Raw genomic sequence first — 14,815 nt, 5'->3', positions numbered from 1 at the left:
TCGCACAGAAACAAAGACCCAACACAGCCATAAATAAATAAATAAATAAGTTTTTTTAAAAAAATCAGTTGACTTCTTTTGGGGGAAGAAAAAACTCGTTTATTCTGAGAAGGCACGCCAAAATATGACATTGAGATTATCTTTTAGTTCGGTTCAGCTGATGTATTTCAAGCAATTGCAAGCTACACAGCTCTTTTCTCTGATGTGATATGCCTTTCAACAGATCTCTTGGCTGCTTTCAATAGATGATGTACCTCAGTCCTCAGGGATTCACTGACTAAAAAATTCAAGTTTTTTTTTTTTTTTTGGCACATATTCTATTAGCATAAACTGCGGATGGGCATTTTTTCCTCCCAAGCCTTAGTTTTCTGTAGATTACTTTAAATGCAGGAATCTGTGGAAAGCAGAAAATGTCTGTACAGTAATGTTTCACCCAACTAATCATATTTCCATTACCTCTGCTAAACCACAAGGCAATTTAGCTCAAAAACAGATCAATGGAATGCTTGACACTGTGTATCTTCTCAAGCGGTTCATTATGGAAGAATAAAAGGCCATCAAAGGAAAACAGAGATAGGAAAGGAATCACTGAGTCAGAAAACAAAAATTTTTCTATATGAAAACATCCATCAATACTTAGGAAACACATGATTTTTAGACACTTACAAATAAAATGCCCCAACTCCCCCCCAAATCCCTTAAAACTAAGTTACGTCTATCACTAAACGGGCCCACTTAGATTATTTTCCAGCATTAAATATTATACAAATATACGTGCTTTAAAATACTCTTTAAAAACAACAGCAAAGACTTAGAAGTGTCTGAAAGGATAAAGAACCATTAATAAAAGGCTTTTCAAAACTAGATACAGTTCTTTTAAGAAGTAACTTTGCCAGCTTTTGCTGCTGGAAAATTTCACATAAAAATAACAATATAGTATTTTTCATAGCCAGAAGGATACTTATATGGTATGATATTATTAATACCACTCTTTACTTCACCTTCATTGTTTTTTGGCTTGTACTTATCAGTAACCTAAGTAAAATAAAAATACAAATATACAGAGTATACACAAAATGAGATTCTATTTGATTCCCATTTTAACATTACCTTTCTACACCATCTGCCTCTGGATTTCCCATAAAAAATCTTTTGCTTTGAAAATCTTCATCTTTGCCAAAAGACAGTTTCTAGAGCTTTGGAAAGTTGTCACACTAATACAATCGCAAAATGAAATGGCATGGAGCAGCTTAGGAAGACACAGGAGAGTGGGTGTTTTATTACATTTCTCCACCAGATCATTGTTTCTAGGAGGTAATCCATAAATTTTTAATTCTTCTAGTGTTCTTGAGCAATGTAAAAAGAACCGTTCCTGACCTAGTTCAACCTCTTTTTTCACAGTAGTGGCAATAATTTTATTGTGCAAGAGAAACTGGTTATTCTGTTACCTTTTGGGTTCATGCTTATTGAATGGTAAAGTATAATTTATGTGCTTCTCTTTAGATAATGAATATCAAGATCCCTTCAAGGCTCAGAACAGGTAATACTCATTAAATTCAAGGCTGCAGACAACATATAGATGAGTGACTGGCTTTTCATATTGTGACAGTTAATCTCCATTAAATTATAGTGGTTCAGTAATTCAGAGTGATTTTTAATGATCCTGTTTGACAACAAAGTCTATAAGTGCACTTGAATTGGGAAAGATAGGATTTCCTAATACGTGAGCCTTCAGGGTGAATGAGTTTGAGTTTACATAAACTGTATCTGGACCATGTTTTTTGTTTGTTTGTTTGTTTGTTTAATTTTATTTATTTATTTATTTTATTTTTGGCTGTGTTGGGTCTTCGTTTCTGTGCGTGGGCTTTCTCTAGTTGCGGTGAGCGGGGGCCACTCTTCATCGCGGTGCGCGGGCCTCTCACTGTCGCGGCCTCTCTTGTTGCGGAGCACAGGCTCCAGACGCGCAGGCTCAGTAGTTGTGGCTCACAGGCCTAGTTGCTCCGCGGCATGTGGGACCTTCCCAGACCAGGGCTCGAACCCGTGTCCCCTGCATTGGCAGGCAGATTCTCAACCACTGCGCCACCAGGGAAGCCCTGGACCACATTTATTACTCCACAGATCATATAGTGAGTGGTTTACACAAGAAAGACTCCCAATGACTAGTATGTCAGTTTTGTCTCAAGTAGACCACATGTCAGAGAGGCGAATTAGGACAAGATGTAAACAGAAAAACAGAAAACATTGAACCCTTTAACTATGTAACATTGTGGTTTTACCGCAAAGTGGGAGGGTATAATAAATATAAATGATTAATTCCTACAGGTATTTCTGTACAGATGCAAACCATAGGAGATCAACAGCTTATGAATATTCCCTGGCCACTGAACAATCAAATTGCAGATTCGAGGGAGCTAAAATTCATTAAATGAATTAAATTCTATGTAAAAATGATTATGATGTTAATTATGCCAGAAAAATAAATATTAATAAATGAATAATGGCAATATAAGACTAGAAGAAACCCAGAATTAAAATTGGGGAGTTATAGAAGAGAATCCATAGAGAGAATCTATAGGTTCTATTATCAGTGCTTCTTAGGCTTTTCATATTTATCTGGACAGTCACAAAGAAACTATCAGCATTCAGAGTTGACACAACAGAGAGATGCCTTACAGAAACTCTTCTTATGGTCTTGACTTAAGAAATATTGCATTTTCTGGGCAGAAGACCTATAATAGACTTTTCTCCAAAGAAGACATACAGATGGCCAAAAGGCACATGGAAATATGCTCAACATGCAAATTATTAGAGAAACTCACATGAAAACTATAATGAGGTACCACCTCACACCACTCAAAATGGTCATCATCAAAAAGTCTAGGGACTTCCCTCATGGTCCAGTGGTTAAGAATCTGCCTTCCAATGCAGGGGACACGGGTTCGACCCCGTGTTGGGGAAGTAAGATCCCACATGCCACGGGGCAACGAAGCCTGCACACTCTACAGCCTGCATGCCACAAATAGAGAGCCCTCATGCCGCAACTACTGAGCCCACGTGCCACAATGAAAGATTCCGTGTGCCACAATGAAGACCTGACGCAGCCAAATAAATAAATAAATAAATAAATATTTTTTTAAGTCTAGAAACAATAAATGCTGGGACTTTTCTGGTGGCACAGTGGTTAAGATTCTGTGCTCCCAGTGCAGGGAGCCTGGGTTGGATTCCTGGTGAAGGAATTAGATCCCACATTTATGCCGCAACTAACAGTTCACATGCCACAACTAAGGAGAGCGCATGACGCAGCTAAGGAGCTGTCGAGCCACAACTAAGGAGCCCACAAGCCGCAACTAAGGAGCCCACCTGCTGCAACTAAGACCCAGCACAACCAAATAAATAAATAAATTTTTTTTTAAAAAAAAGAAATGATAGGAACAATAAATGCTGGAGAGAGTGTGGAAAAAAAAAAATCCTACACTGTTCCTGGGAATGAAAATTGCTAGACCCAATATGGAGATCAGTGTGGAGGTTCCTTAAAAAATTGAAATTCAGATGCCAAATGATGCAGCAATCACACTCCTGGGCATATCTTCAGAGAATACCATAATTCGAAAGGATACATGCTACTCAGTGTTGAATGGAGCACTATTTACAATGACCAAGACATAGAGGCAACCTAAATGCCCATCGAGAGATGAATGGATAAAGAAGATGTGGTACATATACACAATGGAATAGTACTCAGCCATAAAAAAGAATGAAATAATGCCAGTTTAACCAACATGGATGGACTAGGGATGTAAATATGAAGTGAAGTAAGGCAGACAGACACCGACAAACATCATATCATACCACGAATATGTGGAATCTAAAAATAGAAACAAAAAAACTAATTTACAAAACTAAAACAAATTCACAGAATTAGAAAAAAAACATATGGTTACCAAAGGGAAAGGAGGTGGGGAGGGATAGATTGGGAGACTGGGATTAACACGAACATATTAATATATATAAAATAAATAATAAACACATACCAACTGCAGACCACAGTAAATTTAACTAAACACTGTGTCAAACTCTATGAGGGTAAGGAACCAAAACAGAATAAATATATCTATATGTATAACTGAATCCTCTTGTGGTACAACTAAAAGAAACAAACATTATGAATCAAATATACTCCAATAGAAAAATAAAATCAAATTAACAAACAAACAAACCCAGGAAGAAATTCTTATAATATTCTCCTCAGGCTCCGGTTACCTAGGCTTTTGTCACCTCCCTGGAGCCTGAGCAGCCTGGGACCCAAGGCTGGACCGTCCTGGGGCTGAGCGAGCTGGGGAGGATGTGCAGGCACATGAGTCCCCCTTGGACCTGGAGCGCCTCGTTCCCTCTGGATGGCACCACAAACTCCACATCCAGACAGGCCCTCCTACGGCTAAAGCAGACCGAGTGCACCCAACGATGCTGGACCCTCTGGGCTGGAAGGGTTTGGAAAAGTCCCCTGGTGTCCACGTCTCCTGCTGCTAAGGTTCCCAACTCCGGCCTTTTTCCTTAGAGTCACCGCCCCACCTTCAGCCGACAGCACATCGTGGTGTTGCAGGCCTTGGGATGAGTCCGGGGGAGGGACTGAAGGAAGAAGCAATGAGACAGAAACTTTTGGGTGTCTCTGCTGGCCCATTCACCGAAATTTCCAGCACAGGAACACCACTTTGGCTAAGGCTCTGGTGACCAGAGGAACCAGAGGCGGGCGTGATGAAATGCTGCCGCCTTGTGGCCACGGCCCATAACGACAAGTTTCAACCCGGGCTTCTGGGCTGGAAATAACACCTGCCCTCAAGAAGAGCCCTGGGGTGGGTACTCGCAAAAGAATTCAAAACACAGCTGACTTTCAAGAAGCCAGTTTCCACAGGTACACTGCATGCGCACGCTGCGTCCAGAGGGAACAGAAAAAGCTGCTCAAATTTGCCTATATTTAGACAAATGCCAATCACAGCCACAGTATCGTATCACCCCACACCAGTCACAATGGCCATCCTCTAAAAGTCTGGAAACCATGCAAGCTGGAGAGAAAGAGGAGGAAAGGGAACCCCCTCCACAATCGAGGAGCGGGGAAGGTAAATTGGTAGAGCCACTATGGAAAACTGTATGGAGGTTCCCTAAAAAAGGAAAAATGGAGCTACCATGTGATCTGGCAAGTCCAGTCCTGGGTGTATACCCACAGAAAACCAGGATTGGAAAAGTTACATGCACTGGACGTTGACTGAAGCACCATTTAGAATAGTCACGACACGGAGGCAACCAAAATGTCCATCCAGAGATGAATGCCCAAAGAACACGTGCTGCATATTTACTATGAAGTACTATCAGCCCTAGAAAAGACTGAAATTATGCCATTTGCAGCAACACGGATCGACCTGGAAAGGTCACACGAAGTGAAATAAGTCACACAGAGAAGGACAGATATCATATGATATCACGTATATGTAAAGTCTACAAATGGATACAAATGAACGAATTTCCAAACCCAAAACACACCCACAGAAATAGAAAATAAACTTATGGTTAACTAAGGGGAAAGGTGGTGGGCATGGGTAAATTAGGAGGTTGGAATTAACATATACACACGAATATATATATATATAACAGATAATCAACCAGGACCCACTGAGAGCATGGGGAAATCGACTCAACGCTCTGTCATAAGCTATATGGAAAAGAAATCTGAAAGAGATTGGATATATGTATATGTGTAAGCAAGTCACGTTCCTGTACCCCTAAAAAAACACAGTGTAAATCAGCTATACTGCCATAGAAAATGAACATCGAATTAACACAAACAAACAAACAAACCCAGAAAGAAATGGCTACTGTATTCTCCTCAGACATCGGGGACCTAGGCTTTTGTCACCTCCCTGCAGCCTGAGCAGCCTGGGCCCCAAGGCTGGACCGTCGTGGGGCTGAGCGAGCTGGGGAGGATGTGCAGGCACATGAGCCCCCCTTGGACCTGGAGCGCCTCGTCCACTCTGGATGGCACCACAAACTCCACATCCAGGCAGGCCCTCCTACGGCTAAAGCAGACCGAGTGCACCCAAGGATGCTGAACCCTCTGGGCTGGAAGAGCTTGGAAAAGTCCCCTGGTGTCCTCATCTCTTGCTGCTAAGGTTCCCAACTCCAGCCTTTTTCCTTAGAGTCCCACCGCCCCACCTTCAGCCGACAGCACCCTCTGCATCGAGGTATTGCAGGCCTTGGGATGAGTCCGGGGGAGGGACTGAAGGGTAACGAGGAAGAAGCAATGAGACACAAACTTTTGGGTGTCTCTGCTGGCCCATTCACCGTAATTTCCAAACCGGGAACACCACTTTGGCTAAGGCTCTGGTGACCAGAGGAACCAGAGGCGGGCATGATGAAATGCTGCCGCCTTGTGGCTACGGCCCATAACGACAAGTTTCAACCCGGGCTTCTGGACACTTCATATTCACAAGGCCTGCGGGGCTGGAATTAACACCTGCCCTCAAGAAATGTCCTGGGGTGGGTAATCGCAAAAGAATCAAACAGGGCCGACTTTCAATAAGCCAGTTTCTACCCGCACATTGCACGCGCACGCTGTGTCCAAACGGGAACAGAAAAGGCTGTTCAACTTTGCTGATTTTTAGAGAAATGCCCATCACAGCTACCACGACCTATCACCCCACACTAGTCACAGTGGCCATCCTCTAAAGGTCTGGAAACGATGCATGCTGGAGAGACCGTGAGAAAAGGGAACCCCCTACACTACTGGGGGGGAATGTAAATTGGTAGAGCCACTGTGGAAAACAGTGTAGATGTTCCTTAGAAAACAAAAATATGGAGCTACCATGTGATCCGGCTAGCCCAGTCCTGGGTGTATATCTGCAGAAAACCAGGATTGGAAAAGTTACATGCACTTGCCATTGACTGAAGCACCATTTACAATAGCCACAACACGGAGGGAACTGAAACGTCCACCCAGAGATGAATGGGTAAAGATCATGTGCTACACATCTACGATGAAATACTACTCAGCCCTAGAAAAGAATAAAATCATGCCATTTGCAGCATCTCGGATGGACCTAGAGAAGATCATACGAAGTGAAGTAAGTCAGACAGAGTGGACAAATATTATATCATATCATTTATATGTGGATTCTAAAAATTGATACAAATGACCTAATTTTGAAAACCGAAGTAAGTCTCAGTAGTTAGAAAACAAACCTATGGTCACCAAGTGGAAACTTGGGGGGCGGGCAGCTTGAGAGATATATTGGGAGTTTGGGATTGATGTGCACACACTGCCTTTTTTAAATTAGATAATCAACAAAGACCCCTTGTATAGCACAGGGTTCTTTGCTCAACATTCTGTAATAGCGTAGTATAAAAATAATTTGTAGGAGAATAGATATATGTATACGTATAATTGAATCACTTTGCTATACACCTGAAAATGACAGAACATTTTAAATCAAGTGTAGTCTAATATAAAATAAAATAAAAAATTTAAACCCAAAATCTAATTACAAGGAAAAAAATAAGAAATGCTTGCCTTTTAATTGCGAAAAATAAGGGCGTAAAAAAAGAAGTCTGAGAGTATCCCTGGAATCTCCCATTGATAAGGACAGTCTACCATTTGGCTTAGGGGTTTTTCATGATGGAATTATAAAATCAGTTTTCTAATGGTATAAGGTAAAATATTTTTGGTCCTTAGCCACTTCATGACTCTGCAAATTTGTGCCTATAACTGATTGTAAATGCAGAGCTTTGGCTTGAATTCTTCTATAATCTTGACTTGTTGTCAAAGCACTAAGAAGTGTTCTGGTAAATTATATGCTTCCTTTTAATTCTACTTCAGAAAATTGAAGTGTTATTGGTACTTTCTAAACAATCTGGACGGTATAATAGTTCAGATCAGCTGGGCTCAGGTAACAAAAAGACCCTGAAGTATATCATCCAAACCCAACAGAGCCTGCTTGTCATTCCTATAATAGTCTGAGAAGGGTACCCTGTAAGGCAGGCAGCTGTCCTTTGTGTGGTGATTCAGAGCGTCAGCTCTTTTCATCCCTTGTCTCTGCCATTCCTCAGGTCCTCACAGTGGCCTGCACCCAGTCAACAGAAGGGGTAAAACAAAGTCTGGAAGGGCAAGGTTCTCCTTTAAGCCTTGGCCTGGAGCAGACACACAGCACTTTTGCTAACATTCTACTGGCCTGATTTTGGTCATAGAGGCAAAGGGAAGCCAAAGGAGCTTGGTAAGTGAAGCCTAGCTGTGCCTCAGTCAATGGAAATGGATAAAAGGATTGTTGGTGAATGGCAGACAATCTCTGCCAGAGGCAAGTCAACTAATCTTGGGCCTCTGAGCTCCTTCATGTACAATTGTCTACATCCATGTACCAATCTTGAGGGCTTGTGTATATTTATCATCGACAAAAAAAAAAAAAAAAAAGAAGAAGAAGAAAGAAAGAAAATAAATAAAAAGGTTGCAAATAAGAAAAGAGTTTATTTGAAGTCTTAGAATTCGGGAGACACAGATTTGGGTAAAACCAAAAGAGTGTTCTGTGGAAGAGAAAGAGTCAGGGGCTTCTAAAGACGAAAGCCACAACGTTGTTAAAGTTCCTGGCAAGAATTGTGATTGACTCTGATGCAAGAAGGGAAATATCTGTCCTTAAGTAATGATGAGTTATTTTAGGGTAAGGGTCTGATAATTATCTTGAGTTTCTGGTAGATGTTCTGGATGACTGCATTAGGACACTAAGTGGTCAAAAGGTCAGATTCCATACAGTCTGAGGCATGCATAAGTCATACTTCCTCAGTGGCCTCCCTGCTGCAATTTAGAGAGCTCTCTTAGCAATACCGACTCCATTTTTATTTTCCTTCCACAGTGTACCTATGAAGCACTTTGAGTTCCATGGATAAGCAGTGTATCAGTTAAATATCCTGCTGTTGTTTATGACATTGCTATGTTATTGGTAATTTGAAACATTACATTGGGTAAAGTAACAGTAAACAACATAGAACTTTCTACCAAAGAACATTATCAAAAACACCATGTTAAATGCAATCTTTCCTGGCAATAGAGGGATGAACTAAATGTTGTTCTAATCCCATGTTCTTTTATTCTCACTACATTATTCCATATGGGAAAGCTATTTCTTTCTTCCTAGTTGAAAGTGTTATTATTTCTGCTCCAGAACTGACAGATTTAACTAGTTCAACATATCAGAAATGTAATTCTAGAAAACATCTAGCACCACTTAAAATACTTTCATAGAGTAACGTTTTAAAATACAGAGGTCTGACCAGATGGCTTCACAGGTGAATTCTATCAAACATTAAGAGAAGAGCTAACACCCATCCTTCTCAAACTCTTCCAAAAAATTGCAGAGGAAGGAGCACTCCCAAACTCATTCTACGAGGCTACCAACACCCTGATACCAAAACCAGACAAAGATACTACAAAAAAAGAAAATTACAGACCAATATCACTGATGAATATAGATGCAAAAATCCTCAACAAAATACTAGCAAACAGAATCCAACAAGACATTAAAAGGATCATACACCATGATCAAGTGGGATTTATCCCAGGGAAGCAAGGATTCTTCAATATACATAAATCAATGGATGTGATACACCATATTAACAAATTGAAGAATAAAAACCATATGATCATCTCAATAGATGCAGAAAAAGCTTTTGACAAAATTCAACACCCATTTATGATTTTAAAAAAAAAACTCTCCAGAAAGTGGGCACAGAGGGAACCTACCTCAACATAATAAAGGCCATATACGACAAACCCACAGCAAACATCATTCTCAATGAACTGAAAGCATTTCCTCTAAGATCAGCAACAAGACAGGGATATCCACTCTTGCCACTATTATTCAACATAGTTTTGGAACTCCTAGCCATGGCAATCAGAGAAGAAAGAGAAATAAAAGGAATACACATTGGAAAAGAAGTAAAATTCTCACTCTTTGCAGATGACATGATACTATACATAGGAAATCCTAAAGATGCCACCAGAAAACTACTAGAGCTAATCAATGAATTTGGTAAAGTTGCAGGATACAAAACTAATGTACAGAAATCTCTTGCATTCCTATACACTAACAACGAAAAATCAGAAAGAGAAATTAAGGAACCAATCCCATTCACCATTGCAAAAAAAAGAATGAAATACCTAGGAATAAACCTACCTAAGGAGGTAAAAGACCTGTACTCAGAAAACTATAAGACACTAATGAAAGAAATCAAAGATGACACAAACAGATGGAGAGATATACCATGTTCTTGGATTGGAAGAATCAATATTGGGAAAATGACTATACTACCCAAAGCAATCTACAGATTCAATGCAATCACTATCAAATTACCAATGACATTTTTTACAGAACTAGAACAAAAAATCTTAAAATTTGTATGGAGACACAAAAGACCCCAAATAGCCAAAGCAATCTTGAGGGGGAAAAAATTGAGCTGGAGGAATCAGACGCCCTGACTTCAGACTATACTACAAAGCTACAGTAATCAAGACAATATGGTACTGGCACAAAAACAGAAATATAGATCAATGGAACAGGATAGAAAGCCCAGAAATAAACCCACACACCTGTGGTCAATTAATCTATGACAAAGGAGGCAAAGATATACAATGGAGAAAAGACAGTCTCTTCAATAAGTGGTGCTGGGAAAACTGGACAGCTACATGTAAAATAATGAAATTAGAACACTCCCTAACACCATACACAAAAATAAACTCAAAATGGATTAAAGACCTAAATGTAAGACCGGACACTATAAAACTCCTAGAGGAAAGCATAGGAAGAACACTCTTTAACATAAATCACAGCAAGATCTTTTTTGACCCACCTCCTAGAGTGATGGAAATAAAAACAAAAATAAACAAATGGGACCTAATGAAATTTAAAAGCCTTTGCACAGCAAAGGAAACTATAAACAAGACGAAAAGACAACCCTCAGAATGGGAGAAAATATTTGCAAAAGAATCAACAGACAAAGGATTAATCTCCAAAATATATAAACAGCTCATGCAGCTCAACATTAAAAAAAAAGACCCAATCAAAAAATAGGCAGAAGACCTAAATAGACATTTCTCCAAAGAAGACATACAGATGGCCAAGAGGCACATGAAAAGCTGCTCAACATCACTAATCATTAGAGAAATGCAAATCAAAACTACAATGAGGTATCACCTCACACCGGTTAGAATGGGCATCATCAGAAAATCTACAAACAAGTCTTCCCTGGTAGCGCAGTGGTTAAGAATCCGCCTGCCAATGCAGGAGACACGGGTTCAATCCCTGGTCCAGGAAGATCCCACATGCTGCAGAGCAACTAAGCCCGTGTGCCACAACTCCTGAGCCTGCACTCTGGAGCCCGCATGCCACACCTACTGAAGCCCACGCGCCTAGGGCCCATGCTCCACAACAAGAGAAGCCACGACAATGAGAAGCCCAAGCACTGCAACAAAGAGTAGCCCCTGCTCACCACAGCTAGAGAAAGCCCACACACTGCAACGAAGACCCAATGCAGCCGAAAATAAAAAAAATAAATTAATTCATTTAAAAAAAAAAGGAAATCTACAAACAACAAATACCTAGAGACCTAGAGACTGTCATACAGAGTGAAGTAAATCAGAAAGAGAAGAACAAATATTGTATATTAATGCATATATGTGGAATCTAGAATAATGGTACAGATGAACAGGTCTTCAAGGCAGAAATAGAGACACAGATGTAGAGAACAAATGTATGGACACCAAGGCGGGAAAGCGAGGCGGGGAGGTGGTGGTGGGATGAATTGGGAGATTGGGATTGACATGTATACACTAATATGTATAAAATTGGTAACTAATAAGAACCTGCTGTATAAAAAATAATAAATAAAATAAATTACAAATCAAAAATAAATAAATAAATAAAAAACAGAGGCCTGAGGCCTTTCTGGAGAAACTGAAGGAAAGAACTACCATCCTAATCATCTGGCAAGGACGAGGTAAGGAGTTTTATAGTAACTCCACAACCTTTTGGATATCAATCATGTAAAATAAATATCAACAGTGAAACAGCAGCATAAGGAAAACAAGTTTCAGTCATGTGTATCTAGTGTAATTTAAGAGTGTGCCTGGCAGAATAGTAGCAAGATACATGATCTACCTGGAAACCAAGGCTAGAAGATGCTAATTCCAACTCAGCAAATGAATCATTATATGACCTTGGGAAAATTAGTTAGCTTGCTTTCTCTGCCTACAAAGGTAAACAGTAATAAGCAGATACTTTCATTTATTTTTTAAATTATTTATTTATTTATTTATTTGGCTGCGCCAGGTCTTAGTTGTGGCATGCGGGATCTAGTTCCCTGACCAGGAATCGAACCTGGGCCCCCTGCATTGGGAGTGTGGAGTCTTAACCACTGGACCACCAGGGAAGTCCCTAAGTGGATACTTTTAGAATAAATCTTTAAAATCTGAGAAAGAGGACTTCCCTGGTGGCTCAGTGGTTAAGAATCCGCCTGCCAATGCAGGGGACAAGGGTTCGATCCCTGGTCTGGGAAGATCCCACATGCTGCGGAGCAACTAAGCCCGTGCGCCACAACTACTGAGCCTGCACTCTAGAGCCCGTGAGCCACAACTACTGAGCCTGTGTGCCACAGCTACTGAAGCCCACATGCCTAGAAGCCCGTGCTCTGCAACAAGAGAAGCCACCGCAATGAGAAGCCCACGCACTGCAACGAAGAGTAGCTCCCACTTGCCGCAACTAGAGAAAGCCCACACACAGCAATGAAGACCCAACGCAACCAAAAAATAAATAAATAAATTTTAAAAATTAAAAATTAAAAAAAATCTGAGAAAGAAGGGGAGAGGGAGGAGAGAGAGAGGAGCCAGAGATGGAGAGAAAATGGACAGGGAGAAAGTTGCAAGAGTGAAAAGATGCTGAATTCTGGGCTATACTAAAAGCTATAAGCATAGAGCCTAAGAAACAAAATATATTAATAATACAAGTAAATCAATCATGATTATTTGTTTATACTTATGACAAACAAATGTTTTGTTGGCTGTAGAGCTGAAACAACCATCCATTCTCTCAGGTTTATGTGGTAGATAGAAATCATCTTAACATTCCATTTAATCCAACAAATACTTATTAAGCCTGGCCTCTGTGTCAAAATGTGATAGTAAACAAGACAGACATGGTTCCTGCTTCACTAAGCTGATGAGACAGACAAAACATAAGTGAATATAATAACTACAACTCACAGATAAGTGCTATGAAGAAAGTGAGGAAATGAGCCGTTATTATATCACAGGGATATCAGAGACAAGAATGTTCCAGAAAGGGAGAACAACAAGTGCAAAGGCCCTGAGACTAGATTCATTTAGCACATGTCAGTCAGTGGGCTGGGATGGAAAATTTGAAAGAGCAATTCACAGAAAATGGAGATGAAAAGAAAGCAAGAGACCAGGCCCAGCAATGTCTCCTCCTAGGCCATGGCGAGGACTTGGGATTTGACACTGGAGAAATGGGAAGTCTGGGACTGACAAAGCTACACAGCTGGTAGATGTATTTTAGTGCCCTTTACCTTAGAGCCCATGATTTTATTTTATTTTTTTAAAATGAAAAGTTTATTCAGGGAGATACACACTCCATAGACAGAATGTGGGCCATCTCAGAAGGTGAGAGGCCCCAAAACATGGGGTGGTTACTTTTTATAGGCTGGGTAATTTCATAGGCTAATGAGTGGGAGGATTATTCCAACAATTTGGGGAAAGGGGCAGAGATTTCTAGAAACTGGGCCACAGCCCACTTATTGGCCTTTTATGGTCAGCCTCGGAACTGCCATGGCTCCTGTGGGTGTGTCATTTAGCTTGCTGATGTATTACAATGAGGGTATACTGAGGCCCAAGGTCTAGTGGAAATCAACTTGTCCACCATCGTGGACCTAGAGCCCATGGTTTTAAATGGCAAGTTTTATTTTTTACCACAAAACCACTCAGAGTGGGAGAGACATGGGTTGGACTGATTGGGTTTTAGGTTTTCATATTTTAAATTATTTTTATTAAAAAACTGTCATTCATGGAACACAACGCAAATGTTACCAAAGGTTTTCCAGTGCAGAGTAAGACTCCTTCCCACCTCTGATCACATGATCCCAGCCACCCACCTCCCCACCCCTCCCACAAGTCTCTTCCATGGCCTTAAGGGAGTTGGGTCTTAAGACAACATTCATTCACCAGTATTTATTGAGAGTCTACTCTTTGCTGGGGCTGTGTTAGGTACTGGAGACCTAATAGACTGAGATGGAATCTCTGACCTCTCAAAGTCTATTGTCTAAAACAGTGGTCCCCAACCTTTTTGGCACCAGGGACCAGTTTCATGGAAGACAATTTTTCCACGGATGGGGTGGGGGGTGGGGAATGGTTCAGAGCAATGGAGAGCGATGGGGAGGGGCAGACGAAGCTTCGCTTGCTAGCCTGCCACTCACCTCCTGCTGTGCGGCCTGGTTCCTATCAGGCCTCGGACCACTACAGGTCCGAGGCCTGGCGGTTGGGGACCCCTGGTCTAAAAGACACGGGAAAGGTCTTAAGGTTTGATTCACAAATATAAGGTAAAGTCAGGCCTCAAAGTAAATGAGAAAGATTTTCAGTTCCAAAATACTCACATTCTCTTTAATATATCTTAAGAGCTGTATAGGGCATCAAAGTCAACATTAACATGTTTGGGGCCATGCAAACATGCATTTTGAAGCAATTTTCTATTCTGAATATGAAAACTCCCTAAAATAA

This window comes from Eubalaena glacialis, chromosome 7, assembly GCF_028564815.1.
Source record: "Eubalaena glacialis isolate mEubGla1 chromosome 7, mEubGla1.1.hap2.+ XY, whole genome shotgun sequence".
In the NCBI taxonomy this organism is placed as follows: domain Eukaryota; kingdom Metazoa; phylum Chordata; class Mammalia; order Artiodactyla; family Balaenidae; genus Eubalaena; species Eubalaena glacialis.
This window is presented reverse-complemented; position numbering follows the sequence as displayed.